We start from the raw sequence: 13,993 nt of genomic DNA on the forward strand, positions 1-13,993 counted from the left end.
AGCATCCAAGCGATTGTACTCCTAAGTTTAATCAATTTTCAACTTAACTTCTAAGATAGGTTAAAGGTCTCCAAGATTCTTGGAGGAGGCCAGCCTTCTGTTTATGTGCTCTCCCTCCCAGATCATCTCTCCATGCAGGCTTGCTCCTTACAACAGTGATTCTTTCATTTAGAAGAGCGGTATGGAGCTGACAGGTGCCATAATAAGATTATTCTCTGACCCTCCTCTTTCCCTTCCCCTGCTAATATTTATTCCTTTTTTCCTCCCTTCCATTTTCCTCCTTTCTATCTTCCTTTCTCCTTTCCATCTTCCTTCCTTCCCTCTTTTCTTCCTTCCTTCCTCTTTCTTTTTCTTCCTTTCTTTCTTCCTTCCTTCCCTCCTTCTCTCCTTCCCTCCTTCCCTCCTTTCATGAAAGCCATATAACCAACAGGCTGAGAATAAACATAGAAAACTGTCTTGTGTGGATTCCCTAAAAGCGGAACCTGAAATGAGATGTTTGCAAATAATAGAGGGAATGATCTCAATTCCCATGAGAATGAGGAAAGGAGGCAGGAGAAGGAAAGAAACCAGGCAACGATGTGAGTAAGCTGAAGTTTAGCCTCAGCCTGACTCCATGTGGAGGGTGAGTACATCACAGTGTTCCTTCCCTGAGGCCAGGGGTCAGCCTTTTGTACCCTGTGTCAGTGATTGGTATGCCACTGATGGGAAGGATAAATATCCAGGCATTTCCAGAAATGGTTCCTAACAGACCAAGGGCAAATGTTGGCATAAAGAGGCAGCTACATAACACTCATAGAAGCTGGTGATGGGAGCATCTGCCAGATAAAATGTATCTGGGCACCAACAGCATTTACTACGAGAATGAGCATTTACTACAAGCATTTACTACGAGCATTTACTACATCACAGAATGAAGGAGCCTCTTTTTCATGTGTATGGATAGTAAGTACCACTGGGAGGAAATGTACATTTTCCTGCAGTAGCCTTTGTTTAGGACTGCCCAGGTCTCTTAGTTGGCTTTCCCTGGTCTACCTCTGAGGTAGCCCTTGGGTTTATCAATGTGTTTATTCTGTCTGTCTCAACATTGAAACCAAGAGATCCTTAAGGGTTGGGACCCTATCTCACACATCTTTGTGTGAGACAGTACCTGGAGCCTCCTGGTTTGTTAATGGTATGACCCAAAGCTTTCCTATCCTTCCTCTTCATTTACACCTCTCAGTCCAGTCTCATCTGGGCCACTTTCAATTCAAAAGACAACAATCAGGATCTTTAAAATGCCCAGCTCTGGAGCTTAGGGAGCATTTTAATGTAATTGCAATTGTGTAGAAATGAAATAAAGACCAATTGTTCTCTCTGAATAGATGGCAATGCCAGAGGTTTAGTATTCTTGAACTTTTCTGTCAGAAAAAGAAATATCTGGCAAAGAAAGATCTTAAAGGGAAGAGGCAACAACCTGCACAGATATTAACAAGAGAGACATGGACCATTCTTCAAGGTACTAACTGGCATATTCAGAGACAGGATTTTGCATAGCAAAGATTATTATAAGGAATAAAGGCAAAATAACTTGAGAATAGAAGTTCATTTCTCAAGACTGGTAAGCTGTTAGTAGACATCACTCTGGCATTATTATAAAATGTAGAAATTGGATTTTTCAAGAGTATCCTCAAACATCTTCTACTTAAACTAAAACTCTTCCCTTTCCACTCATAACCATGAGAAGTGATTATTGCAATACAATTACAAGCAAAAAATAACTTGCACAAGATTGATGCAAAGATTGTATCATGATGGCAGATTAAATACATGCTTTTGTCTAAAATCTCTAAAAATTACAAAATCAAAGTCTTGATTTTGACTGATAAAAGCTTCATCTAGACACAGTGTTTCTGAAAACATTATGAGTGTTGGAAAGGAGTTCTCTTGGACCACTGCCCAGACACCTAGGTGTTGTGACATTCTCATCTAAGACACGTGATTAGTGGAAGCTGGGTGATGTGTCTGATCCTAGTGCCATTTTCATAGTGTAGCAGGTCTTCATCCAAAGGTGCTTTCCCAGGAACAAAGGCAATTCCTCTTGTCCTGCCCTAGTCAGGTACCACGGCATCCTCAACAGTTAGAGCACTGTACTAAAAAGAAAACTGTCCATAGCACTCACGAGTATTAGTATTTGGTCTGCTCCTGCCTATACCTCCTGGACTCCATTCCCTTTGTGGTGGTTGGTAGTGAGTAGGGGGAGGGAGCTTCCATTTGGGGGGATTTATAAAAATAATTCCTAGGGATATCACGGTGATAGGGAACTCTGAACATCTCAACAAACCATGATGATTCCTGATTTTTCAATTGTTAGAATTTCTGGAGCTCTAAATCAAAGATTAGCCCTAGGAGGAAAGAATGTAGTTTGTGTCACTTCCCTCAACATGGCATGTGCTTTCCACCTGGGACCTGATATGGGTTACTATTCTAGATTCTCACCAGAGCATTAAAGTTAGTGAACATCTCCGCAATCCTGGCAATCTGTTGACTTTGGGACATTGACAGGAGTATGGTATGTTACTGGGAGTATGTGAAAGGCTGCCTCAGAGACTGCATACTATATGTCATTTTTACACCAGAAACTATGTTTTAGTGGATGTAGCCTCCTCCAGCTTTTTATGACTGAACCACATGGATTTTTTTGCTACCTGCTGTCTAAGACAAATCTTCCTTCCATATACTTACGATGCATGAATTTTGATGTGTTTTTGAATGGCTTTCCATTAGTCAGCCAGAAAAATACTAATACCATGTGATTTCATTCATATGTAGAATTTAAAAACAAAACAAATGAGCAAAGGGGAAAACAGAGAGAGAGAGAGAGAGAGAGAGAGAGAAGCCAAGAAATAGACTCTTTTTTTAAATAATAAATTTATTTTTTATTGGTGTTCAATTTGCCAACATACCGAATAACACCCAGTGCTCATCTCATCAAGTGTCCCCCTCAGTGCCCGTCACCCATTCACCCCCACCCCCCGCCCTCCTCCCCTTCCACCACCCCTAGTTTGTTTCCCAGAGTTAGGAGTCTTTATGTTCTGTCTCCCTTTCTGATATTTCCCACACATTTCTTCTCCCTTCCCTTCTATTCCCTTTCACTATTATTTATATTCCCCAAATGAATGAGAACATATAATGTTTGTCCTTCTCCGATTGACTCATTTCACTCAGCATAATACCCTCCAGTTCCATCCACGTCGAAGCAAATGGTGGGTATTTGTCATTTCTAATGGCTGAGTAATATTCCATTGTATACATAGACCACATCTTCTTGATCCATTCATCTTTCGATGGACACCGAGGCTCCTTCCACAGTTTGGCTATTGTGGACATTGCTGCTAGAAGCATCGGGGTGCAGGTGTCCCGGCGTTTCACTGCATCTGTATCTTTGGGGTAAATCCCCAGCAGTGCAATTGCTGGGTCGTAGGGCAGGTCTATTTTTAACTCTTTGAGGAACCTCCACCCAGTTTTCCAGAGTGGCTGCACCAATTCACATTCCCACCAACAGTGCAAGAGGGTTCCCTTTTCTCCGCATCCTCTCCAACATTTTTGGTTTCCTGCCTTGTTAATAAGAAATAGACTCTTAACTACGGAGAATAAATTGGTGGTTATCAGAGGGGAGGTGCATTGGGGAATGGGTGAAATAAGTGATGGGGATTAAGGAGTGCACTTGTGATAAATACCAGGTGTTGTACAGAATTATTGAATTGCTATATTGTACACCTAAAACTAATATAACACTGTATGTTAACTACACTGGAATTTATATAAAAACCTAATAAAAAATGGTTTTCCATAAGTATTAGTTAACCCTACAAGAAAAATCTAAGTGATCTAATGAACATTTCTGGTACTTTATCGTTAATTTTTTATTTTTTCCCAATGTATAGTTTTTTTTTTAAATTAAGCTTATAATAAAATCACAAATATTAAGGCGATTGGTTTGATTTAAAAAGTTTTTCTAATTCACATATAATTACAATGCTATATTAGTTTCAGGTGCATAATATAATGATTCAACAAATAGTTTGATCAGTTTGACATGTGTGTACATCCCCATCCACCTAGGAAGCTTCTTCAAAGTTACTATCCAATCTCTGCTCTCCTTTTGAAAGCCAAGTTTTTGCAAGTTTCTCTACCATTTACTATTTGTCTTTTCTCCTTCTAAGGCCTCTTAATCTACCACAGTCTTGCCCTCCATGTCTCTAATTTTTGTCCCTTCAGCTATAAGACTTTTCCAAAATGTACTTGCTTCTCTACTTGTTAATAGTAGCTCTCTGCCATGGAAGCTGCTCAGATTCCCAGGTCTTGTCCCTGACCCTAGAAATGGCAAATGCCCCAAGGCAGAAGCAACTGTAGAGGTCTGGTCCATGTCTCCAGGATTTCCTTTTTTCTAGAATATACTGCCCCCTGATGTCCTGGTAGCCCCAGAATCCGTATTATGCCTTTCAATATATTTTAAAAATAATCAATGTGGCTAGTCTCAGTCTGCTACAAGCTATCCTACCATGATTGGAAGAAGTCAATTATGATCTTTATATTGTAGAGTTTGATGCATATTTTTTGGTGACCTTATATTACTTGACTTATCTGACAGATAACTACCACTTCCTTTTAATGCTCTCTCCCCTTTTGATTTATGTGATAGGTTGGGATTTCCATTTTTCTTTATCCTTCCTCTCCTACCCCATATTTTATCTGGTCTGGATGGAGGTATGTCTCTGATAAGACAGAGCAAGGAGATAGAATATGCTTGTCATAATAATGCTTAAAGGTATGCCATTGGAGATGGTTAATATAAGCAAGAGAAAGATACGTTCACTTTGAAGATATCTTTTTCAAGAATCTGAAGGGCCTAGAGCTATAGTCTTCCTGCTGCCTTTATTTCCCACTCCCCTACCCTTAGGATTAGATTTTCAAGACCAGCTATCATAATTCCAGAACCTGTGTCTCCTTCCCAGCCGAGCTCTCTGGAGATAGAAGTATAGAATAGGGAAATGGATCCTGGGGAAGGGGAGAAGAAGCAGGAAATCAGAGAGAAAGAGCTCACATGTGGGTTTTTAAAAAATATTTTATTCATTTTTTTCATGAGAGACACACACACACACAGAGGCAGAGACACAGGCAGAGGGAGAAGCAGGCTCCGTGCAGGGATCCCGACATGAGACTGGCTCCCGGGGTTCCAGGATCACGCCCTGGGCTGAAGGTGGTGCTAAACCGCTGAGCCCCCCCGGGCTGCCCATGTGGGACTCCTTTTATTCATTTATTCATAAATGTGTCTTTCTTCAGAGACATCTTTAGATCCTTCTCATTCTATACTTTTTCTTGCGGAAATTCCTACGTAGATTTTTACTCATTCCATTGGCTGTAGTGACCACCTATATGCTAGTTACTTACAAATTTATAACCCCACAACTGATTACTAAATAAGACCAGCTACAGAATTTGTGGGGCCCAGTGCACCATAAAATTGTGTGATGCCTTATTTAAAAATTATCATGAATTTCAAGAAGGTGACAGCAGAACATTAAACCCAGCAGAGGGCTCTTCTGAACTTGGGGCCCTGTGTGATTGCCACAGGCTGCACACCAATGGGGCCTTCTCTGCTATGAGATACAGTCCAAAATATCAACTGTCTCCTGGGCACTTCCACTTAGTTGTCCCACAGGCACATCTCCAACTTAACGTATCCAAAACTCATCTCTATGCCTCTGTCATTTCAAAACCCCACTTGCCTCTTTGTTTCTGGAAGCAGCAGATGGCATTGCATTTCCTTAGTAGCCAAGTCAGAAATCAGAGTGTCATTCTTAACTCCTTGGTTTTCTCATTGTCTGTAGTCCCAGCTCTCCAGGATGGCTCTGTATCCTTCCATCTCCATCTTCACTACGTCTACCTTGACTCTCATGTAGATTACCCTCACGTCTTCTTAGGTAGTCCCCTTGCTTGCAAGCTTTCTCCTTTTTTTTTTTTTCCTTAAAGATTTTATCTATTTATTCATGAGAGACACAGAGAGAAAGAGAGGCAGAGACACAGGCAGAGGGAGAAGTAGGCATGGGACTTGATCCTGGGTTTCCAGATCACGCCCTGGGCTGAATGAAGGTGGTGTTAAACTGCTGAGCCACCCGGGCTGCCCGCTTTCTCCTTTGTTTATCTGTTTTTTCCTACCATTATGAGAAAGATCATTTTGTCACCTAAATTTAATCCTGCTACCTTCTACCTTATAAACCTCTAGTGGTTTCCTGTTGCTTTCAACATAAAATCTAAATTATGTAGCTTGACAGGTAAGTGTCCTCCTGATCCAGCTCTGGCCCCCACCCATGGCCAAGCATGCTGGACCACAGGAAATTCCCTAACCTTTTCAGTGAGGAGCTATGTTGCCAAATAAAATTGTTTTAACCAGGATACCATGTTTAGTATCCCTTAGAGTAAGCTCACTCTCTCAATCCCTTTTCCTAATTCTTTATGTTCTAAAGGCACACCAAGGCCAGAGAATCTCTTTGGACGTGGTAGCTAGATGTCTGTGACTGGCTTCTTTATCTGGCTAATATTTCTGTTTAGCAGGGAGGTGCGGGCCATTGGTCAATTCAGTCCATATCTGTAGTTAAATTTGATTATGAGAAGAGATTAAGGTAACATCTGGCTTTCAATGTCAATAATTGTTAAATCACTGTCATCAAAACTCATCTTTTATGTGGAATAAAAAGTAATCTCTAAGCATCTATGACTAAATATTTGCTCAAGAAAAGTAGAAACACATGTTCAAAAGGACAAAAATTTTCATATAACAGAATATCACTCAGCAATAAAATGGATGCAGAAATAAACATAAATCTCAATGACATTATGTTAAATTAAAAAAAAACAGATGCAAAAGAACATCTATGTTTATGAAGTTTAAGAACAGACCGAACAAGTCTATCATGACAGAAATCGGAATAGCAGTTGCCTCTGGGGAAGGGAATATAAAGATTGAGCTATAAAAGTGAGGGTCCTAAGAACAAATTTGTAGGACTCAGATTTAACACATTTCAAAACTTATTATAAAGCCACAGTAACCAAGACAGTGTGGTACTGGTGAAAGGATAGATGCACAGATCATTAGAATAAAATTAGACTCCAGAAATAGACACATGAATATGATCAATTGATTTTTCACAAAGGTTCAAAGATAATTCAATGGAGACAGGGCAGTCATTTCAATAAACAGTTCCAGAACAACTGACCATCTGCGTGCAAATAAATAAATCTGACCTATGTCTTGCATTTTAAAGAAAACATCCCATTCATGGGACGCCTGGGTAGCTCAGCAGTTGAGCATCTGCCTTCAGCTCAGGACATGATCCCGGGTCCAGGGATCCAGTCCCGCATTGGCTCCCTGCATGGAGACTGCTTCTCCCTCTGCCTGTGTCTCTGCCTCTCTTTCTTTCTCTCTCTCTCTCTCTTTCTCTCTCTCTGTGTTTCTCATGAATAAATAAATAAAATCTTTTAAAAAAAGAAAAAGAAAAAAGACCATCTCATTCACAATAGTTCAAAAACAAAAAAAAATATTTATGAATAAATTTAACCTAGAACATGAAAGATCAATACACTGCTAACTATAAGATATTGATGACAGAAAATGAAAAAGACACAACTGGAATTATATCACATGTTCCAGAATCAGAAAAATTAATACTGTTAAAACGTCCATATTCTACAAAGTGGTCTGTAGATTCAATGCAATTCCTATCAAAATTCCAGTGGTATTTTCCATTGGAATAGGAAAGACAATACTGGGATTAAGATTCAGGTACCTCCCGTGGTAGCTTGCTTGGTGACACATCCTTGGTTGGCTGTCTTCCCTTTCCTGTCTCACTTCCCTACTCACCCACCAGTGTTTTCTTCACCTCCCAAGTAAGCCACCTGCTCTCCATGGTCTGTGTCAGAGTCTACTTTGGAGGAAACCCAAACTAAGACTCTCCCATTTACAAATCCAAAACAGGTTGTTTCTGCTTCTTTCAGAGCACCCCATTTGTTTCCTCGGAGCACTTATCACAATACAAGATGTTGTATTTATTTGTGTATTATCTCTATCCCTAACAAGGTTATACTCCATGAGTTTGGTCTGTGTCCATGTTCCTCAAGGCTTTCTCCTTAGAACCCTCACACAGCTTTGTATACAGCAGGAGCTCAATAAATGGTTGTTCAGTGACTTGATGAAAGAGTAAATTTTAAGAAAACTGATTCAAAGTCAAAATATCTAAACCAACTTACCAAATTATGTTTCAGGGAATACACACACAGTGTGTGTGTATATACGAAGCTTGTCTGATAAATGATAGGCAGGAATATCCTCCAGTCCAAACTGGAACCTGGACCTGGCAGATCTCAGAGTCTGTGATCTAACCACTGCATTGACTTGGTCATCATTTAAAAACAAAGTGATTACCTATATTATTCCTATCACAGAGGTGTCTTGGGATTGGTATACTACTGTGTATATGACAAAGCGTCAGACTTTCCCACCTCTGGCAGATACTGTTCACATTGATGCATGTGAAGGGGGAAGAACATGACCCTTGTTTTTGACAAAGGTCAAGAGCATCCTCAAAGATGTAACATCTACATCATAACCAGCTTTCTAGCAGAGATCTGTTTCTGGGTACCCGTAAGGAAAAAAGCCAGTAGGATGCTTTCAGGATGCTGGCAAGGTGGTGTGAAAAGTCATGCTGTTTAATGACAAAGAGGCTGGGTGCAGTAAAAGTAATTTAGGAATGAGCTGAGGTGTGAAGTCACAGGCCCAGATGGATGAAGCTTGCATAAGTGTCAAGGGCAGTAGTCCAGCTCACTTCACTGGCCGACTGGCTCCCACCATGGTTCACTAGGTTACTCTCTCTTTTCCTTTCAGGATCCAAACAACAAATCCCACACCTTGCCTCATTTAAAGCAACTTTTAATTTTTTATTTCTTTCTAAATACCTTTCAACACCCATGCCCACAGAACCTCCTCCATTTATATGGCTCTGTAGAGTTGAGATCCCCAGAGGCAGAATATGAGACAGGGATTCACATGCACAGGACTTATTCAGGAGGCATTCTCAGGGGAAACTTGAAAGGGAAAAAGATGTAGATAAGGTGAACAGAGGGCCTGAGAAGGAACATGATCTCAGCTAGGGTGCAGCTTCAGCTCAGGAGTATGAACTGCACTACAGAGCTGGTCCCACTTTGAGATAAAGAGCCAGCATTTGAATCCTTCTGTCAGCCAGTCATTGCTTTGGGGCTGTCTTGGGCAGAGGGCTGCAACCTCGTAGCAAGGCAGCTCCCCTCTGGCTGAGGGCATCATTTTGGAGAAGGGACAGCTGTGAGCCATTAGAAGCCTATGCTCACAATGCTGAGGTGATGGGGGCACCAACTGAATAATGTGGTCTGAGTGGGTATCAAGAGCAGTTAAAATGGGGGTATTGAGTTACTTTGCAAGACCAAAGAGGACTTAGGTCTTGGAACTTCCAATGTGCTCATTTGTAATTATGCATCCCCCCCCCCTTTTTTTTGGCATGTCTTTTGATGAATGGATTAAGAGCAATGGTTATTTTGCTTTTTCTCCCTAGGAAGAATCCTATGCCACCCTTCTCCTATACTGACTTCTATAATTATGCATTCATTACTCATATCAAAAACAAAAACTGTCTGAAACTTAGGTCTAGCCACGTCCTGTCATAGCTAATATTAGTTAAGTGCTTACTATGTGCTTGCCACTGATGTAAGATCTTTATATGTGGAATAGCATCTAGCTCTTACACAAACAGAGGAGGTACTACTAACCCAAAGTAAACTGCTCTGGAACATAGAAAAAGAGGTAAGACTTCCAAACTCTTTTCCTAAAAGCCAACATAACTCCTATCCAAATCGGACACACAGCACATGCAAGAGGGAAGGAAAGATGGAAGGAAGGAAGGAAGGAAGGAAGGAAGAAAAGAAAAAAGAAAGGAAGGAAGGAGTAGATCAATTTCACTTATAAATAGTGATAAAATCCTATAGGCAGGAAAAAGTTGAAAATCCTATTATCACTGTAGCTATATAACAAATATATGGGGATCCCTGGGTGGCACAGCGGTTTGGCGCCTGCCTTTGGCCCAGGGCGCGATCCTGGAGACCCGGGATCGAATCCCACGTCGGGCTCCCGGTGCATGGAGCCTGCTTCTCCCTCTGCCTGTGTCTCTGCGCCTCTCTCTCTCTCTGTGACTATCACAAATAAATAAAAATTAAAAAAAAAGAAAAAAAACAAATATATGTAATATAACTAATACCCAATACAATTAGATAAGAGAAAGAACAAGAGGTACAAATCATAATGTATTAGAAAGGCAAGGCAAAATATTATTATATGTATATCATATAATTTTATATCTGAGAATTTTAGAGAATCCATTGTATTGTACAATTCAATGATCATATTTTTTTTTCTTGAGGGCATTTTTTTTCCGATCTAGATTTCCTTTTATTTCCCTTAATTTGAACTTTACACTTCTGGTGGCTTTGTCGCTGTATTAGAATCTTTTGAACCAAGCAGCAAAGAAAGCAGTGGGTTCTCACTTAAAATGCTGCATGGCAGAAAAATCATTCACTGTGCTGAAAGATGGGTATCCAAAGCCTGAAGTTAACTGATCCTCTCTCCCCTCTTCAAACTTACTTCTGTGATTGATGGATATTTTAGATTAATTTACATGTTAGTGAAATGTAGTATTGCTACATGTGTCCCTTTCTGTAAATAAGGCCAAAGCAGATTTTTTTTCTGACTGTAGAAGGAAAAAAAAGGAGAAATTGTATGCTAGCTTCAGTTGCTATGATTTTGTTGGTAATGTCAACCCCCTAATACATTAAACTGGAAAGATTTTGAAGGCAATATACATCTCAGCTGGGAAGCTTAAAGTAGGACTAAGCAGAAGGAGTGTGGGATGGTAAGGAAGCAAGTAATCTTGCAGGGTATTTTCAATTCTCAAAAAAAATTTTTTTGAAAGTAAGCTTTGACACAACAGGAAATATTAGAGCTATTCCAAATGCCCATTAAACATATCATCAACCTGTCTGAGCAAAGCTGGGATTGCTCCCTGGGAAGCAGTAATATTTCCAGAAAATAAAAATGTAAATATTCTTTTTTGCCCGATAACCTGAATACTGAAAGTTACAAATTAATTACAAACACAATAGAAGAGATAATTTAAAAGATGGAAAGTATCAGGGTGTGAGTCTATTTTCCTAGTTCTTCCACTTGTTGGCTTTGTGAGCCTAAAAGAGTTACTTAACTTCTCTGCACCCATGGTTTGCATTTTAAAATGAAAAGAGTAAATATAGTAGGCTATTTTTTATGTAAGAGAAATAATGATATAATACACTATGTATGAACCTATGTATGTTTATTTTTGCAAAAGGAAACACAGGAAGGATTGTTCGGAGATAGTACTTGAGAGGCTGTGACCCTTAGTTGACCCATAAGTGGGACCGGGGCAGTTGGGAGGTTCCCCTCCCCAGTTTTCCTACAGTGGGAGCTGTTTTCAAGGATGCAGCCTTCAGATAGTGCTGTGGTGTTGAGACCATCTGCACAGTATATGTGACTCAATGCTGTTAAGCCTTTAAACTCTTTTTTTTTAAAGATTTTATTTATTATTTCATGAGAGACAGAGAGAAAGAGAGAGAGAGAGGCAGAGACACAAGCAGAAGGAGAAACAGGCTCCATGCAGTGAGCCTGACGTGGGACTCAATCCTGGGTCTCAAGGATCAGGCCCTGGGCTGAAGGCAGCACTAAACCGCTGAACCACCCGGGCTGCCTGCCTTTAAACTTTTAAGATGCTGGTAGGGAGGCACGGGGACCTACTCGTCTTGCAGCCACTCAAGACAAGTCTTATAACTATGTAAGTTCCCTTTGCTTATTAAACCTGCCACCTACCAATCTGGAATGGTCTGCTTCTTTCTTCGCTTTCTCCTTGCCTTCCCTGTATGGAGCCAGCTTGTGAACCAACAAGAATAAACCCAAAACTAACAGGATTGTTTACCTAAAGGAAGTGGATGGGAATGGGATGGAAGGAGGGCAATAACTCACTCCTCTGAGTATTTGATATTGGATGGTTTTGACTTTTGGAATCATGGTCGTGTTTTATACAAACAAAAAGTAAAATAAGAAAATTACCAAGTACAAGAAGGGAAATCCTAAAATCAAATACAAACAGAACTAGATGTATTTAATGATACTTTGAATGTATAATATCACCAAGCTAAGGGGGAAATAAAAAGAAAGAACCCATGTAACTTTTCAATACAGTATTTTGACTATATACCTCAAACTAAAATAAAAAAGAACCTTAAGTAAATATTGAATTCTAGTTAGTAAGGTGTTTTTTTCCTCCACCATTGTGTGTTAGCAATTTTAAAACTACTTTTTATATATTCTAAGATTGAGCAAATAAATAAATGTATGAAGGATGGGGAAGCTAAAATCAAAGCTGTGGCTTTGGACTAGAGTTGAAAGTATCGGCATAAACTCATGATTTCTGACATAGAGATAGACAGATTGATAGATAATAGAGGGAGAGAGATGTGTATATTTACATGTACATACATATATTTCCTACTTCTGGTCCACTCTGAGTCTGGAAGCTATGATACAGCAGTAGTAGTGAGTCCATCTAATGCCCAGATTGGAGTTAGTTTCTTTCTTTCTTTCTTTCTTTCTTTCTTTCTTTCTTTCTTTCTTTCTTTCTTTTCTTCTTTTTTCTTTCTTTCTTTCTTTCCTTTCTTACCTTTCTTTTCTTCTTTCTTCTTTCTTTTTTAAAGATTTTATTTATTTACTTGAGAGAGAGAGAGCGAGCATGAGCAGGAAGGAAAGGATAGAGGGAGAGGGAGAAGCAGACTCCCCACTCAGCAAGGAGCTAGATTCAGGACTCAATCCCAGGACCCTGAGATCATGACCTGAATTTAAGGCAGATGCTTATCTGACTGAGCCACCCAGGCACTCTGTAGTTTCCGTATATCATCTTCTAATTAAAGAAACCATAAGTCCTTAGAGAAATGACTGATTCCAGGTCTGGGGCTAGGAGAGTACATGATAAAACTTGAAATTTTGTTGTGCCTTGTGAGAAGGTCATAAAGCTAAGTTAAAGGAGCACACCTGGCCAAATAGGGGACAATGTGAATACCAAACAGAATAATGGCAGTAATAGATTAGAACACATGAATTAGGAAAGAATCCATCATGAGTCCATGATGATATGCCAAAATAGAGATAAACAAGGAAAGATCTTTTCTTTAGAGAAGAAAGCTGGCTAATAGATGTAAAAGAAACAAAAGAAATTAGTGAGGAAAATTACCATCTTGCAAAGTCAATGTAATAATTGATTCAGGCAAGAATTATCAATGGAGGGGATCCCTGGGTGGCTCAGCGGTTTGGGCCTGCCTTTGGCCTGGGGCACGATTCTGGGGTCCCCGGATCGAGTCCTGCGTCAGGCTCCCAGCATGGAGCCTGCTTCTTCCTCCTCTTATGTCTCTGCCTCTCTCTCTCTCTGTGTATAAAAAAATAAATAAACAAACAAATAAATAAATCTTAAAAGAATTATTAACGGATACTAGCATCATTAGTTTATAATTTATTGGTAAACAGAATATTCAAATGGTTTCAAATGATCTTTTCATAAATCTCTCATTTGCAAAGGGAAAAATTTACCTTTACAATGGGAGATACAAGGATACTACTTTTGTTTAAGAGAGATACAGCAACCAAGAACAAATAACATACATAAAAGGGCAAGGAATAAGAGAGACCAGCTCTCTCATCTAATGTACAAGATTATAATATAGAACGTTGTCATTGTAACAATACAAGAAATAGGAATATGAGATGCAATATATTTTTTGAAAAGATTAAACTCTATGTGTAGATGATATGGCTATGTGCCTAGAAATTCAGGAATAATCAAATGAAAAGCTATTT

The sequence above is a fragment of the Canis lupus genome, chromosome 23 (assembly GCF_011100685.1).
Source record: "Canis lupus familiaris isolate Mischka breed German Shepherd chromosome 23, alternate assembly UU_Cfam_GSD_1.0, whole genome shotgun sequence".
NCBI classification, from domain to species: domain Eukaryota; kingdom Metazoa; phylum Chordata; class Mammalia; order Carnivora; family Canidae; genus Canis; species Canis lupus.